At 36.3% G+C, this 16901-nt stretch overlaps 1 protein-coding gene across 2 annotated transcripts in view; it reads left to right on the forward strand.

The window, feature by feature from the left end:
- The window catches only part of LOC149797620 (uncharacterized), a 195384-nt gene that overhangs the window by 21846 nt on the left and 156637 nt on the right, over positions 1-16901 (forward strand). Inside the window, exon 1 of one of the 2 annotated variants that reach the window (XM_089962514.1) lies at positions 5314-5388. The exons of the other annotated variant lie outside the window; for it this stretch is intronic. The gene's annotated coding sequence lies outside the window, so the exon portion shown is untranslated. Of the gene's footprint in view, positions 1-5313; positions 5389-16901 lie in introns of those variants that run through there. 2 annotated transcript variants of the gene reach the window in all.

Here is a 16901-nt window from a genome sequence, read left to right on the forward strand (position 1 = left end):
CTGACACCGCGGGTGATAACACGTTTAACGATACAGCCCTCACAGCAGATGACGATCCTCACAATGTGGGGTTTAACACACGTAGAAATAAAATTCTGCAAGGACGTAGTTTAGAACTGATGGATCGTTTGCATTTGGACATGTGGTTATAAGAAAAGTATTTACTGAACGGAGTGGATATCCGCCTGAGACTGAATCGTAGCAGTGCCCCTTTCCATTTGTTGGCTCATGCTAACGAGTACAAAACGTTCATCCAAGAAGCCAGACTCTACGTGCGACGCGTGGAAGTGTTACCCAAAGTGGGAAACGATATCAGTCAAACGTTGAGCAGAACCACCGCCAAGTATCCCATACGACGCGTGGAAGTAAAAACCTTCACCATTCCTGCTGGACAGCGATCCATGATCGAAGATCATCTGTTCCAAGGCCAGTTACCCAAGCGTTTGATCCTTGGTATCGTCAAGAATTCAGCCTTCAACGGAGTCCACAAAGAAAATCCTTTCCTGTTTCATCATTACAACGTAGCCAAGATCGAAGTCAGTCGCGATGGCAAGACGCTGTGTACCCGACCATTTGAGCCTAAGTTTGGTGACAGGAATTACTTGAGGTCGTACTTGTCCCTGTACGAAGCCACCGGACAGTTAGGAACCAACACCAGTCACGGCATATCGTACGAGGATTATACAGGAGGCTACGGCCTGTGGGCGTTTGATTTCACTCCAGACCAAGGCAGCGACGAGGGACATTTCCACCCTATAAAATCAGGCCAGATTCGTGTGGAACTTAGTTTACTAATCCTCTACCTGACACAGTGAACGTCCTCCTGTATGCCGAATTTGACAATACCCTAGAAATCAACAGTTTGAGAGAAATCATTCTAGATTATTAGAAGCTATGGAAGACTGTTCAAGGCACAGATTCCTTGGTGTGTGGACAATATTGCGTGTATTTTCTGCATCATCGCAGCCTGGGCTATTCCTTAGAACATTTAGTGACTCATTTTGATCCTCGTTCTTCTTCTAGAAACGATGTGAAAGTAGATCAATGGTTTTGTGACCATTATGCTTATCTTTTGTCTCAAGCTAGGAAACGTAGTGTTCATCAATGGTCTAATGACTTCCATCAGTGGAAATCACAATTTCATTCACAACGTTGTCAGCCCTGTCCAAAATAATTTGTGAGTTGAAAAAAAAATGTTTGTGATTTGAAAAAAATGTTGGATGTTATATTGTTGAATTATTGTTAAAAAAATGTTAGAGTTGTTGGTTAGTGTTAAGTGATTTTTGAACAAAAAATGTTGTGTTTTGAAAAAAAATGCCTTTGTCTTTTGTTGGGCTATAAGAATGTTGATTCATGCACTTTGACTTCTCTCTATCTCTCTCATGACACTCATTAAACGCTGCGGATCGAAAACCGTGGAGGGATGTTTTCCTTCACGTCCGCGCTTTGACTTTAAGAACCGGGGGTAGCCTACAGTCTAACCATCCATTGTCGACTCATCCTCCTACGAAGATGTGCTCCAAACTAGCTAAGCTAAACGAAGCCTACGTGAATTTGCATAGGGTCAGACACAGTCTGATACCTAAAGCTGAAGAGATAGAGAACGTGAGAATGTTAAAAGTCACTGAAGACCTGATAGAAGAGCTCTTCAGGGAAGAAGTGAACAGGGAGAAAGAAGAATGGACAGAGAAGTACAGACTTCAGAAACAGCAGAGAGAGCAGCAACAGCAACAACAACAGCAGCAGCAGCAGCAGCAACCTGAACCTGACAAAGGCTTTGTCGATTGTCGTATCGACACCAAAGAGTTCTTCTTCTCTTTTCGAAGAAGCAGACCTATCGTCAGAAAGTCTATCCTCAGAGGACGTCGCATTCTTAGAAACTAAAAGATGACCCTAGCTTCAACTTGACGCAAGCAAAAAAAAAAAAAAAAAAACAGCCCTTTTCAGGGCTACCCCAATTTCTAGAAAAGAAATAACCATCGATTTGCCAATGTGTGTATGTAGAGTAGTGTAAATATAAACACTGACTCTTTTTTATTGGTGTGATTGTATAGGTTAGCATAGGTGTGGGTGAATGTGTGTGTATGTATGTGAGTGATTATTAGTGCTTAAGTACGTTAGTGTGGATAGTAGATTATGATGATGTTTTATTGCTGTTTGAAGTGAGTAAATAGTAGATTTGGGGTTTAATTTATTACTGGTTACGTATGTGGATAGTATATTATTGGGTTTATGAAGTTTTTTTAAGAATAGTGGTGGGTAGTATAAAAAAGTGAGTGAGTGTTTCTTTTAGGTCCGCGCGTTGTTTGGTCATGATCTAGGTAATATCAATTTTGTTTTAGGGGGATGTTTTCCATCACGTCCGCGCTTTCAGTATAAATTGAAACTCACTGGACAGTCTAGCTACCCTGTTCATTCGTTAACAAGACAATGAATACCAGAATAAGCAAACTTCTTGAACTCCAGATACATCTGGAATATGTCAGGCGCCTGTTAAATGAACTGGCCGCGGAGGCCATAGTAGAAGAGGAAAGAATAAAGAAGGAAGAGGAGGAGAGAAGACAGAGGGAAGATGAGGAAAAGAAAATTGGAGAGAGGATGGCTTACAAGATACCAGAGACAGAGGATTGGGGTGCTGAAGCCAATCATCCTCCCTCTGCGCTTTCAAGAAAAAAAGTAAAAGGAGACTGGGGAAGAAGATGTGTGTGTGGTGCCAGGCCTGCAAAGTGCCATCATTAACCAGGTGTCACTGGAGTTCAAAAAAACAGCCCTTTTCAGGGCTACCCAATACTCTAGAAAAGAAATAATAATCGATTTGCCAATGTGTGTATGTAGAGTAGTGTGAATATAAACACTGACTCTTTTTTATTGTGTGTGTGTTTGTTTGTGCGTGTGTGTGTGTGTGTGTGCGTGCCTCTGTGTGTGTGTGTGTGTGTGTGTGTGTGCGTGTGAGTGTGTGCGTGTGTGTGCGTATGTGTGTGTGTGTGTGTGCGCGCGCGCGCGTGTGTGTGTGTGTGTGTGTTATGTCCCTCTCCCCCTGTTCCCTTTCCATAGACCCATCAGGTCGGGACCCTATTACAATTCCCCATGTTCAATTTCCCTTGTCGCTAGAGTTGCCCATGCTTTTTTTCCCCATGTTCAATCCCCTTGTCGCTAGAGTTGCCCATGCTTTTTTCCCATGTTAATTTCCCTTGACGCTAGAGTTGCCCACGATTTTTCTCCATGTTAAATTTCCCTTGACGCTAGAGTTGCCCAAGGGGTCTTGTAATGCTAATTTCCCTTGACGCTAGGGTGCCCCCATATACTACTTTTACTTCATCACCAGAATGGGCATTTTTTTGCATTGATTCTTGCCGTCTTCATTTCAATCAGAGGTACGAAATGATTTGGCCTCCATTCCACGCGATTTTATGCAGCCACTAACAATTACATTTCGTTGTGGAAGGAATGTGCTAGTCCACATTATTATAATATTCTCTTTTTGGGGATCTGCAAAAGGTGGTCTGTAGGTGTGTGAAAGGCAAAATAATCTGACCTATTTACAGCCGGTTACACGCATTTAATCATGACGTTCAAATAGTTGGAGAAAGCAAGGTTTCTCCACGCAGAAGAGTATGTGTACGGTTTTGCACATGTGATGCAATCCTTGTTATAATCATTAGATATTAATTCGATTCTGCAAAGTAAGGGCCGGTGTTTATTGTAATTTGCTTGTTACAGCACTTGCCTTCTGCTCACATAATAGACGATACCAGTCCAGTATTTGTTATAAGAAATTGGGTTTTATTGTGCATGAGGTTGATAAGTGGAGATAAATACATTTCTCCTGCTTTGTTACACCCTTATCATATGGGACAAATGTCAAGTCACATTTTCTTTGAAGCAAAAGAATCATCAGGCACTTTTCTTACTGCAATGCCATGGCCAGCACCCTTCAGAATCTCAAATGGAATGACCACCGCTAATATGCTGTTCATACTATATTGTTGATACAGACAAGTAACAAACCAACCAATCAGAAAGTTACTTACCACGTGTCATACAATAGAACAATCCAGTATGAACAGTAATCGGGTAGCTTCATTGCTCAGTGAACAAAACTCGAACAGGTAATGCTGTTCAAGGTTGCCTAAATGGCTAAATATGTGTAAAATTAGAATAACACTATAATTGCAACTGATGACTTTATTTCACTCAATACACATTAATTACATAAAATAATAAAATGCCTACTTCTGCCTAATTAAAACATGAATATATAAAATTATAAAATATATGCTCCTGCTACATGATGGTACTAGATCAATCATTGTTCTACACTTCACAACTTTAATATAAATATGCATCGTCGGCAAAATCATTGATGCAATGTCACACAAAATTATTAATGTATACATAGTCTTGCTTACATAACTTGCTGTCACTGAATAATTATTCCATTTTATAACGCTGTGAGTATTCGTTGATATAAGAAATGACATTTATATATCTTTTGTACAAAATTTGAATGTGAACCATTATTTTTTATTGTTAGAGGGAACTGCGTTTCATTCCAAAACCATTGGTCTAAATAAATGCGCGATAATGTAACTAAGGGACAATTATTATGCACAATGGATATAACCATATGTTAAAGGGTATGCATATATAACCTGTACAGAGATACTCGTGTGAAATTTAAAAAATATTGAAGATACTTTTGGAAATAATAAAATAGCGTAACAGAATTTCTTGGCTAATGATCATCAACAGCAACACAAAGAAATAAAAACCAATGAAATGAGTTAAAGTTAAAGTGAATGTTGAAAGTAGAATTTTATTTACTTAAGTCAATTATGAACCTTTATTCATGATTATGTTCTACATTATGCATAGCGCTCATAATTGCATCTGTCACTGAAACCCTTCTGTTAAAATGCCTTAATTAAAAAATCACTTAAAATCGACAGAATCATTTCCATTGCCTATGTTTCTCGTTGCGCTAAAGCTTTATACAATAAAAATAGCCAATAAAAGATTTATCCATATAAGACACTAGAAAAAATTTACTAACTTCTGAAATCTCCATTACCCATAATGACTTCCACTGCGCAACAGGTCAGTTTTGAATAAGTTTAAACATTTATCTAAAATAAGTATTCATTTTTATGTTTTTATGTCAGTTTATCACCAGAAATTATATTTAGTTCAAATAGTGACAAAACAATGTTAATATGTCGATTTCCATCGTGAAGTTTACTTCCATTGCGTTGCAAAGTTTTATTGGGCATTTTAGTCATACCCCGTACTGCCTGTTCGGATTACTTTCAATATATTCCTTATCAAGTTTGACGGTGTTGTGCGTGTAGCGAGGGACGCTGTTTTACTAAAAGTCTTAGGTTTATTTCGGTACTGTTTCCAGAGTTCTGAGCTGATCTTTTGTTGGTCTACTGACAGAATTTGTGCATTTTTTATACAAAATGTTTTAGGTAACATATGAATTAAATTTATAAGGAAAAAATGGTATTGATCAATACATATCTTTTGTTTAAGTAAGGGGAGACATTGAACCAGGGATCTATACTGCAGTACTGAACAGTACAGCTAGCACTTGTTTTTGATATAATTGAAAACTCAGTTTTTATATATTTAAAAAAAAAACTTTTTCCTGTCATAAACAAATTATTGTTTCATCCTCACAATGGTGATGTGTATCTTTCCTTTGGTTATGCGCCTATAAATTCACAGATTTGTTTCCAAGAAAACCCAGTCTAGGATCGGCAGCACGATTCACCCAAAACCACCAAAAACCTGCCCAAAACCAGTAAAAACATGATGTTAATCATGCTCATAACCACAAAAAAACATTGGATACAGTATTTGTTGAAACAGACGAGCAGCAGAGAGGGTGAACAGACCACTTAAGGGAGTGGTCACCCTTGTGTTTGACCAAAAAAAATAGTGACCACTCATAGAGGTCAATACCACGTCTACGATTATTGTTTGTCCCAAACAGAATTGTAGACGCCCCCCTCTGCTGCTATCCATGTTGTAAAGAAATTTTAAGTTTGATGAATATTTTTCTTCTCATCTGAATCATGGGAATCTTCATCTGTTTCATCTTCATCTGTTTCATCTTTATTTGTTCTATGTTTCAAGTAATATTCAAGTTCTGATGGTGGTTTTTCTATTTTTGGATTTATGTTCTTTCTGTGTTTATAATATATCATCAAACTTCTGTATCGATCTCCACCGCAATTTTTGCAAATCTGATATAATCCTCTAACGCCGTTGTTACATCCAACACAACTTCGTGGACCAGCATGAAGGTTTTTCTTTATAAGATAATTATGTTTCTTGCAATATTCTCCACGGCATTTTTTATTACATTTGTTAGTGGTTCCTTGACGCAGCCACGCACAGTTGTTCATTATCTGTTTAATTAAATTTAATTTTATCATCACCCCTGTTACCCAAATATTATATCAAGACCCACACGATATCTTGTTCTTGGATCATGTAAATTTATTGTTATAAATCCATGTGGAGTAGCTTGCGCTCGTGAGAAGAAATTTTTGAATTTAATTATATCCATGTCACCGCTGCACCAAGTTTGATGAATATTTCTAAGTGTGTGTGTCTACGCCATTAAACACAACTAAAATGTTGCAGTTGTCTCTGATCACCTTCGGAATTTGTGTATATCGTTGAGTAACATAGATCACGTCTGTATTTTTGTGTCTACCTCGGGAAAATATTCTGGCTGGATTTGATTGTTTATCTAGCATCACATTGTCGTATACAACTAAATTATTAATAAATCCGTCTATGGAATCTACGGATGGTGCTTCATTAATATCGGTTATAAACTCTATAACATCATTACCTTCATCCAGTAATCGTGCGTTTTCATTGAAATCTTTAAGTACATCATAACATCGTTGATCATCAACGGATGGTGCTACTAAATATAATTTATCCCATTTCAGCCATCTCATTATCAGATTAAGTAATAATTGCGTCTTACCCGATCCAGATGGTCCCATGATAATCATTCTGATGGAATTTGGTAGTGCAGGATGGTGTTTAACTGGCTCTCGCTGCCGAGTTGCTGAGAAATCAATTATATCCATATATGTTATAACATGAATCTATATTGTTTACGCTGTAAAGTTAAAACTCCAACCACTGATTTAGCTACGGTTATAACAAAAAATAAAAAAATAGCGTACGGTGGAAAATGTTCTATATGCGGTAGAAAGAAATTTTCGTTTTTACCTAATAAGCGCGGTGGTGATATTGCTAATTTGATGTCAAAGTTTCCAGGTGCTCCATGGGCTAAATACAGTGGAGAAAAACATCTACCGGGATATAATTATTGCGGTCCTGGTACCAGACTCGATATCAGGCTCGATAATCACGATCAACCAAAACCAGGCGAGGAACCAATAAACGCTATTGATCGAGCTTGTCATGCTCATGATGTAGCTTATAAAAGTCAAAATCTACAAGATAGGCATATTGCAGATGTGAAATTAATTCATGCATTAAATTCTATAAAAAATAAAAATATCAAAGAAAAATTAGCTAATTGGTTAGTAAGATCCGCGATGAAAGGTAAATTAGCGCTTGGGGCTGGTAATTAATAATGGAATTAATTTATTATTCACCAAGAGGATACTGGAGAGGCAAAGCAGCAATTGGTAAACTCGCTGATGCAGCAGCGGTTAAACATTCTACTGCTAAAACGTGGTTATCCAAACAAGCAATATGGCAAATTTATCTACCACGTCCTAAACGAATTCAGTACGCGTATTTCGATGTCAGTGTTCCTAATGAAGTTCATCAAGCTGATATTCTGTTTTTACCGCATGATACTGTGCGTAGAAAAACGTACAAATACGCGTTAACCGTAGTTGATGTTGCAAGTAGATATAAAGAAGCAGAGCCGCTATCAGCGAAAACATCATCTGAAGTAGCCGATGCGTTTGAACGAATTTATCAACGAGGACTCGGACCACAAGGTGGTCTACGATGGCCACAGCTACTACAGGTTGATCCTGGTAAGGAATTTCTTGGTCCAGTATCATCGCTGATGAAACGACATAATACCAAAATACGACGAGGTCATACTGCAATTCATCGTGATCAAGCAATTGTTGAGCGATTTAATCGAACACTTGCTGAGCGGTTATTTGGATATCAATACGCGAGGGAATTTATTCAGGATAAAAGATCTCGCGAATGGGTTGCAAGATTACCAAGCGTGATAGCTGCATTAAATAATGAGATCACACGAACAACCAACATGAAACCCATTAATGCAATTACAAAAAAAATATACCAACAGAACGAAAAGATGTTGGAAAACAAAAAATATTAGGTGATGTCACAGTCAGATATTTATATGAGCCTGGTGAACTTGAAGGTGGTAAAGCGAGAGCGACTGATCCTATTTGGAGTGTTAGCACACACAAAATATCTACCGTGACAAGATCCACTGGGAGAAACGCAGGCGTTTCCAGACCTGCAATCTACAGATTAGATTCAGCTGCTCCTCAGCGTGGATTTACACGTGAACAACTACAAATAATTCCCGCGGATACACAACTACCACCGCGATCACTTAACTAGCACTAGCGCCAAAGGTGCCAGCGCCTTGGGTGCAGGCGCCTCTACGTCGATTACACTCAAGACAGGTCAACATGGTATTTTCTCGTGTATGACCGCGACTATTATCTTTTCTATCTACGGTGAATTGTCTTGAATCATTACTCGAATACCTCCACAGCATTATACAATTACAACTGGCGCAATGATTGTTCTGCTGCTGTTTTAACTCAATAATAAATTCAACATCAAGATCAAAGTCGTGTTTATTTTTTTATCAGATTGTTTGTATCCGATTAATTTTTTTCTTATTATATCATCATCGATGATGTTAAATTTATCAACGATTTCAGGAATTATGATTCTACGTAATTGAGATATATTTCTGACCCTCGATACCGCTAAATAAACTAAATTTGACCACTCGATCTGATCGTCTACAATCCAGACTCGTGTGTCAGAAATAGTTAATCCCTGAGACGAGTGGATTGTCATAGCGTATCCCAACACCCATGGAGATTTGTCAGCGTGTATTGCATCTTCGACCACACTGATATCAACGGCGACAATATCATTTAATACGAGATTCTGTTTCCTTGACTCTGTCAAGGGTCCTGGAATATCAACATTAATATTCTGTTTTCGTGTATCTGATGGTCTATAACACAACGGTACGGGTAATTCTGAGTGTTTTTCTTTATGCAGCTGAAATAACTGTTGTTGTAAAGCGTCTCTGATTATTTTTCTACTTGCTACGATCAAATCGGTGGGTCTCCATAATTTCAAAAAATCACTCATTGATGTCTCTGAGATCACTCCACGTATTATTTCACACTGAATTTTGTTTGATTGCAATCTGATTAATTTTTTAAACTCCTTTAAATTTGTATCGAGAGCTCTATGATCATCATCTATTTCTTCATAATAATCAACGAAATTTTTTAACCAATCATGTGGAGATGGTCCAACAAAAGGCGGCGGTTGACCATGATCGCCACACATTATTATAGCGGTATTTTTCGTCAACAACCAATCAAGAAACGTTTTTAATGTATCCAATGAGACCGTGCATATCTCATCCCAAATAATTATTTTAGGTATATATTTTTCTCCCATCCGTTCAGGAGTCCATGTATCTCCGCGCCACCGAAAGAAACTATGATACGTACACGATTGTACTTGCCGCTGTTTCATCTCACGTGCAAGTCTATGTGTGGGTGTCAGCACGATTATATCTGAATTTCTAAAAACATTAATCGTTCGAGTTGTTTTGCCGCATCCACCAGGTCCATTGAGATATACTATCTTATATCTGGTTATTGGATCACTCAACGATGGTGCTTTCGACATTTCTGATATTTTATTACCCTTACGATAAAAATCTCTCATTGGAACATCTGCTGATTCTGCATAATTGTGTAATAGTTCCTTTTTTATTCTCCACGAACCCCATCGTTCATCATTACTTGTAAATTTCATAACAGGTTCTAAATATTTACTCGAAATATAAAACGAATCTGTTGAGACTCTGACTGCGGTCTCAGGAAATCTATTAATCATCGATAATAAATTTATAGGAAACATAAGCCAACATGGAAGATCTTAGATGAGTATATTGCGGGGAGACGTCATTTATGTAACTAACGATCGTACCTAATTTTGTTCCGTCGGATAAATAAACACTTTCTCGATTTACAAATATGTTTTTCGCTGTTGTATCAGCGATTATAAAATCGTACTCGGCATCATCTAGAATTAATCGTGCGTGATGTCTTTTATAATCATATGCACCACCTTGAGTAAATTTACCTATAATTTTTCTACCGAGATCTTTTGCGGTTTTGAGTTTATTAGGAATATCATCTTCGGAAACATCAGGACATTTTTCCTTAAACTCGCTAATAACTTCAGAATCTGACATGGGCAACCAAACTTTGGTCTGTGCATGATATGATATAATTGCCTCACTGACCACCAACGATGTCAGTATCATACAATCTAGCATATATCGTAACAAAACTATAGGTGCCCAACGTTTTTCACAAAAATGTCTACCAAACCAAACATAACAAATCTTGTGAAGATTTTCGTTAAACTCGAATGATTCAATACAGGCGAATCCAGTCAGATCAAAATCAGGTAATGGTCCATTAATTGCCACTCGCGTCATCTTGTTTGTTGGGTGACCAAATCTTTCAAAGTACACAGAAGAATCTCCGTATCCCAGAAAACTTCCTGGATAACATGCAACCATATCAACCGAAATAACATCATTGTAATTATATTTGGTATTCCATAATCCGCCATGTCCATATTCGACGCAACTTGCGCGTACGTCCTCGAGTAAATCAAATCGTGTTGGTTTCCATGAATTTCTTTCTCTGGCGAAATGAGCCGCAACAGATGGAACGGTAAAACAATTAGTTAGTAATTTTTCAGTATTTTCCGCGTGCTTGTACTTGAAAAACGTCGCGAGATTTTTCATCTCGTCATGGAGGGATTCTGTGCGATATATTTCACCGTTTGGTTTGACAAACTGATCAAATTCACCTTCTTCATTACTTTTAAATAACCATACCGATACAGGATCGTTTTTACTTATTTCTTTAATAAAATCAAACATACCCCCCCCCCAGAATTATTTGTGGGGTAAAATCTAACAGTTCGATCACGTGGAAATATTGTTACTGCGTTAGTCCATGCGTGCGCGTTATGATCAATAATATTTATTGGAGCTCCTTTCGATTTATATTTCGATTGGTACAGTACTTCTCCCGTTATTGTCGCTACGGTTATTGGAAATTTTAATATTTTTCCTAACTCAGCAACATCTTTTATTGTAGCACCGGTATCCTTAACTGAATCAGCCCACGAGTTTATTTTTTCACGCCTTAAATCAGTTAATCCGTTTCCACGCATCGCGTTTGTAAAGTGTTCTATTACTCGTTCGGCTACACAATTTAACCTTGAAAATTTCATCGGCGCTAGTTTATCAACGTTGGGTTTTTTATTTATCTCATAGATTCCATAAATAACCGCTGTTACAGGATATGCTCGCTCATAATACGGTTTGTCAATACCCGTCAGTAGACCCGGTCTGGAATTTTTACTTAATATGACAGTTTTATTATTACCAAGGACAGGATCATATTTGTCACGGATAATCCAACTACCTGTTTCTGTTAATACAATAAATTTTACTCTGAAGAAATATTTTTGATTGCCCTCGTATTCAGCGATGTAGTTAATGATAGTTGCCGCTCGCTTGTCGTTCATTGTGGCGTCCGTGACTTTGTCAAGGCGTATGATCTTGAACGTTGACCATGTATGAGATGCACCATCCGTGTAAAATTCTTTCTTGGCGTCGTGAATTTTCGAGATCAAACTTTTATTTTTCGGATCAACCAAATCTCGCACTGGCAAGTCAGAAGATAATCTGTCAAGGTTGAATTTATATTTAACAGGCCTAGTTTGGGATAATCTCTCAAACTCGTTCATATAATTAAAACAAATATTTAAAATAAAAAATATTATATATACAATGTCTCAATGCACATGGTTGATGATCGGCTCAGTAAATCGATGCAACAAATCCTGCAGAAAGGAATTTTGTTGGATGCACTTACAAAACATACGACGAGGAAGTCTAGGACCAATACCATGTCTGCGGTGTGGTATTGGAGTGCGAGGAAAAACAGAATTATGTGGAAAGTGCGGCGGAAAACGGTTCAGAGAACTTAAAAGATATTATGACAAAAAAAAAATAGCGGTGAAAACGCTATAAAATCCGTGGAGGATTATATATCAAGATTTCAGACAAACAATGATTTAAACAAATAATATTATTATAATGGAGCAAAATAAATTTGTCCCACATCCTGTCATAACAAATTATGAATCAAATATTAATGGTATCATCAGACACTGCAAGTTGAAGAGATCAGTTGGTCATATTAATAATCATGGTTATCTTAGATTTACAGTTGGGAAGAAACATTATCTGTGTCATAGATTTACGTATGAATGTCATAATGGGATGATCAATGACGGTCTTGTTATTGATCATATTGATGGAAATCCTCAAAACAATAATTTATCCAACCTTCGTGTTGTCACACAAAGCGTGAACTCTGCATGTGGTAATACAGGAAGATGTAAGACAATCGGAAAGAGGGCGGTCATTTCCACAAACATAGAAACTGGTGAAGAAATAATATTGCGTTCAATATCTTCTGCTGCGAAATATTTTGATATTCACCCGCATTCAGTACAAAAAGTAGCAGAAAATATATATAAAACCGCTTTCTCGAAAAAATATAAGCAGAAAATCATCTTTCAGTATCAATAATTATCATCACCACATTGAATTAATTTTTTTAATTTATGTCACAGTATGTCCTCCATACACTACTGAATTTTTGATTATATAAGGGGGAGATTACTTTGTAATATATAGTTTTCTTCGTAGATTTTTTATTTTTTATGATCGTAATTAGTCAGTTTAACTAATTACATTGTAATTAATTACTCGTAGAAGTATTATTTATGGTTTTTAAATATTTCCCATCATACAACATTACGAGAAATCATGATAATGTTATTGATCCGCAAGGAAGCTGTAATACAGGAACAGAACAGAAACCGTTGTCATGGTAATCGATCTGCAGGTGTGTTTATGCCACTGTTATTATTGATTCGCAGTCTGCTTAGGAAAAACGCTGTTTTATATTCAGAAACTGTTGTTATAAATACAGAAACTGTTATTATTCAGAAACCGCTGTTTTATATTCAGAAACTGTTGTTATAAATACAGAAACTGTTATTATTCAGAAACCGGTGTTTTAGTGTAAATATTGGTTCCTTAGCTATATAGCTTAGCTATATATTAACTTCCGAAACATATGTTCGTAACAAGGTTTGATAGCTCAATCAGTATGGTATTGGACTGTGACGCTCGCGGTCCAGGATCGAATCCCCATGGCTGACAATTTGTCGGTGGTGTGCGCATAATTGCGATTTTTATAATAATGGGGGAACCGCAAAACCCCCCGCTCAGCAAAATTCAACCACAATATTGACTTGTGGTTGATACATATTTTCGTATCACCCACTGGATTAATTATTGTGGGTGGGATTTTTGCTAAGCGTATATGTTTGTACTGTCCTTAATTAAGTTATATGTTTGTGCCGTCCAATGCATAATCTGAGCTCGCTAATACACTCGATAGGGGCTCTTCATTCATAATCTGAGCTCGCTAATACACTCGATAGGGGCTCTTCATTCATTGTATATATCCATTTCATTGTATATATGTTATGTGTATATCCTCTAAACTTGGTAGATTGCGGTGGCAAGCTACGAGTTTAATGAGGATTGTGCCGTCCTTAGTTAAGTTATATGTTATGTGTATATCCTCTAAACTTGGTAGATCGCGGTGGCAAGCTACGAGTTTAATGAGGATTGTGCCGTCCTTGAAACATCCCGACGAACTCGCTAAACACTCGATAGGGGTTCTAGGGATAATTTTTTTTTATTTTAAAGATTTACATATTATATAATGAACCATGAAAATATCAATGATGTAATTGTTGCTATTAAAAAATTGAAAAAGATGGAATTAATATATCTGATGAACTTAATCCTGAAAAAATAGTTTCTGACTTTGAGATTTTACAAGAACGTAAAACCCAGGGGACACACACACTATCATCTGAATACAAGCTCATGAAGCGGATTCAGGCGGCAATGTTTCAGTCGCTAGCTACCGTAGAAGATGATCATGTGAATGAGTTCGTTCCTGTCTCTGCCGCCGTAGAAAAAATTAAATCGTTATTATCCCACGAGTATGAGGCAAAGAAAACGATTAGTACCCGTATAAGACTATTAAGAAAAATTATGTCAGAAAGTAACTTCGTTACTGGTGAAACGATCCAGAGTAGTAATTCCGATGAAGATGACTGAGATCTTTGATCAGAAATATTATTTCTGAATTTGATGGGTTAGTTGGTACTTAGATTTATGCAATTTATAACTCTGATTGGCTAGTTGGTACTCAGATTTATTTATTCATAATTTTGATGGGCTACTTGGTACTCAGATTTATTTATTCATAATTTTTGATGGGCTACTTGGTACTCAGATTTATTATTTATTTACTGAATTAACTTATTTATTTACTGAATTAATTTGGTTTTTTTTACTGAAATTTAACAAAATTGTACAAATTTCTTAATTTTGACTACCATTTACCCCATCAAAAACATAAAATTGTACAAATTTCTTAATTTGAGTACCATTTACCCAATCAAAAACATAAAATTGTACAAATTTCTCAATTTTGACTACCATTTACCCCATCAAAAACATAAAATTGTACAAATTTCTTAATTTTACAAATTATTTATTTCTGAATTAATTTATTTATTTACTGAATTAATTTGGGTTTTTTTACTGAAATTTAACAAAATTGTACAAATTTCTTAATTTTGACTACCATTTACCCCATCAAAAACATAAAATTATACAAATTTCTTAATTTTGACTACCATTTACCCCATCAAATTTACAAAATTGTACAAATTTCTTAATTTTGACTACCATTTACCCCATCAAATTTACAAAATTGTACAAATTTCTTAATTTTACAAATTATTTATTTCTGAATTATTATTTTTACTGAAGATTTATTATTTTTTTTACTAAAATCAAGAAAAATGCACGAATTACTTGATTCTGACGGGGTAGTTGGTAGTCAAAATCAAGAAAAATGCACGAATTACTTGATTCTGACGGGGTAGTTGGTAGTCAAAATCAGGAAAATTGAGCAATTTCGTTGTATTTTAGTAAAAAAAAATAAAAATCTCAGTAAAACTAATATTCTTAATAAATAAAATTAATTTATAATAAATAAAATTTACTAGAAACAATTTGACAAAGTTAGAATTTTCTTATTTCTGACGGGGTAGTTGGTAGTCAAAATCAAGTAATTCGTACATTTTTATGTTTCTGACGGGGTAGTTGGTAGTCAAAATCAAGTAATTCGTACATTTTTATGTTTCTGACGGGGTAGTTGGTTGTTGTTGTTGTTGTTGTAGGGTTTAACGCCATTTTTCAGCACGCGATAGGCTATACATGGCGGCCAGTATTAATGGTGGAGGAAGAACCCGGGAAAACCCCGGAAAGAACCACCGACCCACGAGAAGCTGGGTAGTTGGTAGTCAAAATCAAGTAATTCGTACAATTTCAGTAAAAAAAAATAATAAAAATCAGGAAAATTAATAAATCTTATTTTTTTTGTGATAGAAATTTTAATTTTTACTTTCATCGACCAGCTTTTTTAGCTGCCTAGGCCGATTAATTTGTACCAAACACAAATTTGTGCCAGTAATAATAAAATATTTTTTTGTTTATTTTTTTTAAGTTGATCGAATTTGAGTCTGATCTCTGTTACAAATGTTCTTCTAACTGTTAAGAAATCCTCGTGTGTAAAAAACCCTCCATTACATAAAGATCTACGATAAAAGTCTTACGACTTTACATACAGATTTATTACAAGTTCTTCTCCACGTATGTCAATTAAGCGATTAAGGTGGTCTGTGAGCTTAAAATTTATTCGTGTTAACATATTATTGTGACACCGCAAATACACAGGATTAGTTGGTTCTTGCACGATTAAACTTCCAGGGGGAACTTGTGGTGTGAACGTGTACAGGATGTATCCTTGTTGAGCTTGATTTGATCTTCCGAGATCTATTTGATAGCTGCCATCGATTACGTCACAAACCAGATTGACCCCGAGAGTCGGTGTTATATTAACGATTCCCGGAGATACATGTCTTCCGCCGCCATGTGGATCATTATCATATCTGAGAACAAACTCCGGTGGAGTTATGTTTTTCCATGCATCGGTTATTTTAGGAAAGTTTTCATTGATAAGATCCTTGAGTGATTTTGTCAAGTCGTTGGTGGCAAATCCTGGTAGTATAAAATCTAATAAATCCGCTTCAGTTATTTTATAATGATCAAGATAGGTTTGTCTAGTACTTTTACCCGTCTTAAGCGGAAGAACACCTCCATTTATGACATCAATAAAATATCGATTAACGTATTTAAGATCTAATATAATTTGATTCAGATGTTGTATTGTTTCAATAATTTTTTCTTTCAGATTGTTATTAGGATACTCCAGGATATAATTTTTAAACAACTGTGTTAATGTCGTTAATGTATTTGTAAACTCGGCCTTAATTTCGTCGGATATAATCCTGACATATTCCTCACCAACAGTTGTGGTTGAAGCTGTCACATCAAC

This window comes from Sinohyriopsis cumingii, chromosome 6 (assembly GCF_028554795.1).
Source record: "Sinohyriopsis cumingii isolate HCF-2022 chromosome 6, ASM2855479v2, whole genome shotgun sequence".
Taxonomy (NCBI): Eukaryota; Metazoa; Mollusca; class Bivalvia; order Unionida; family Unionidae; genus Sinohyriopsis; species Sinohyriopsis cumingii.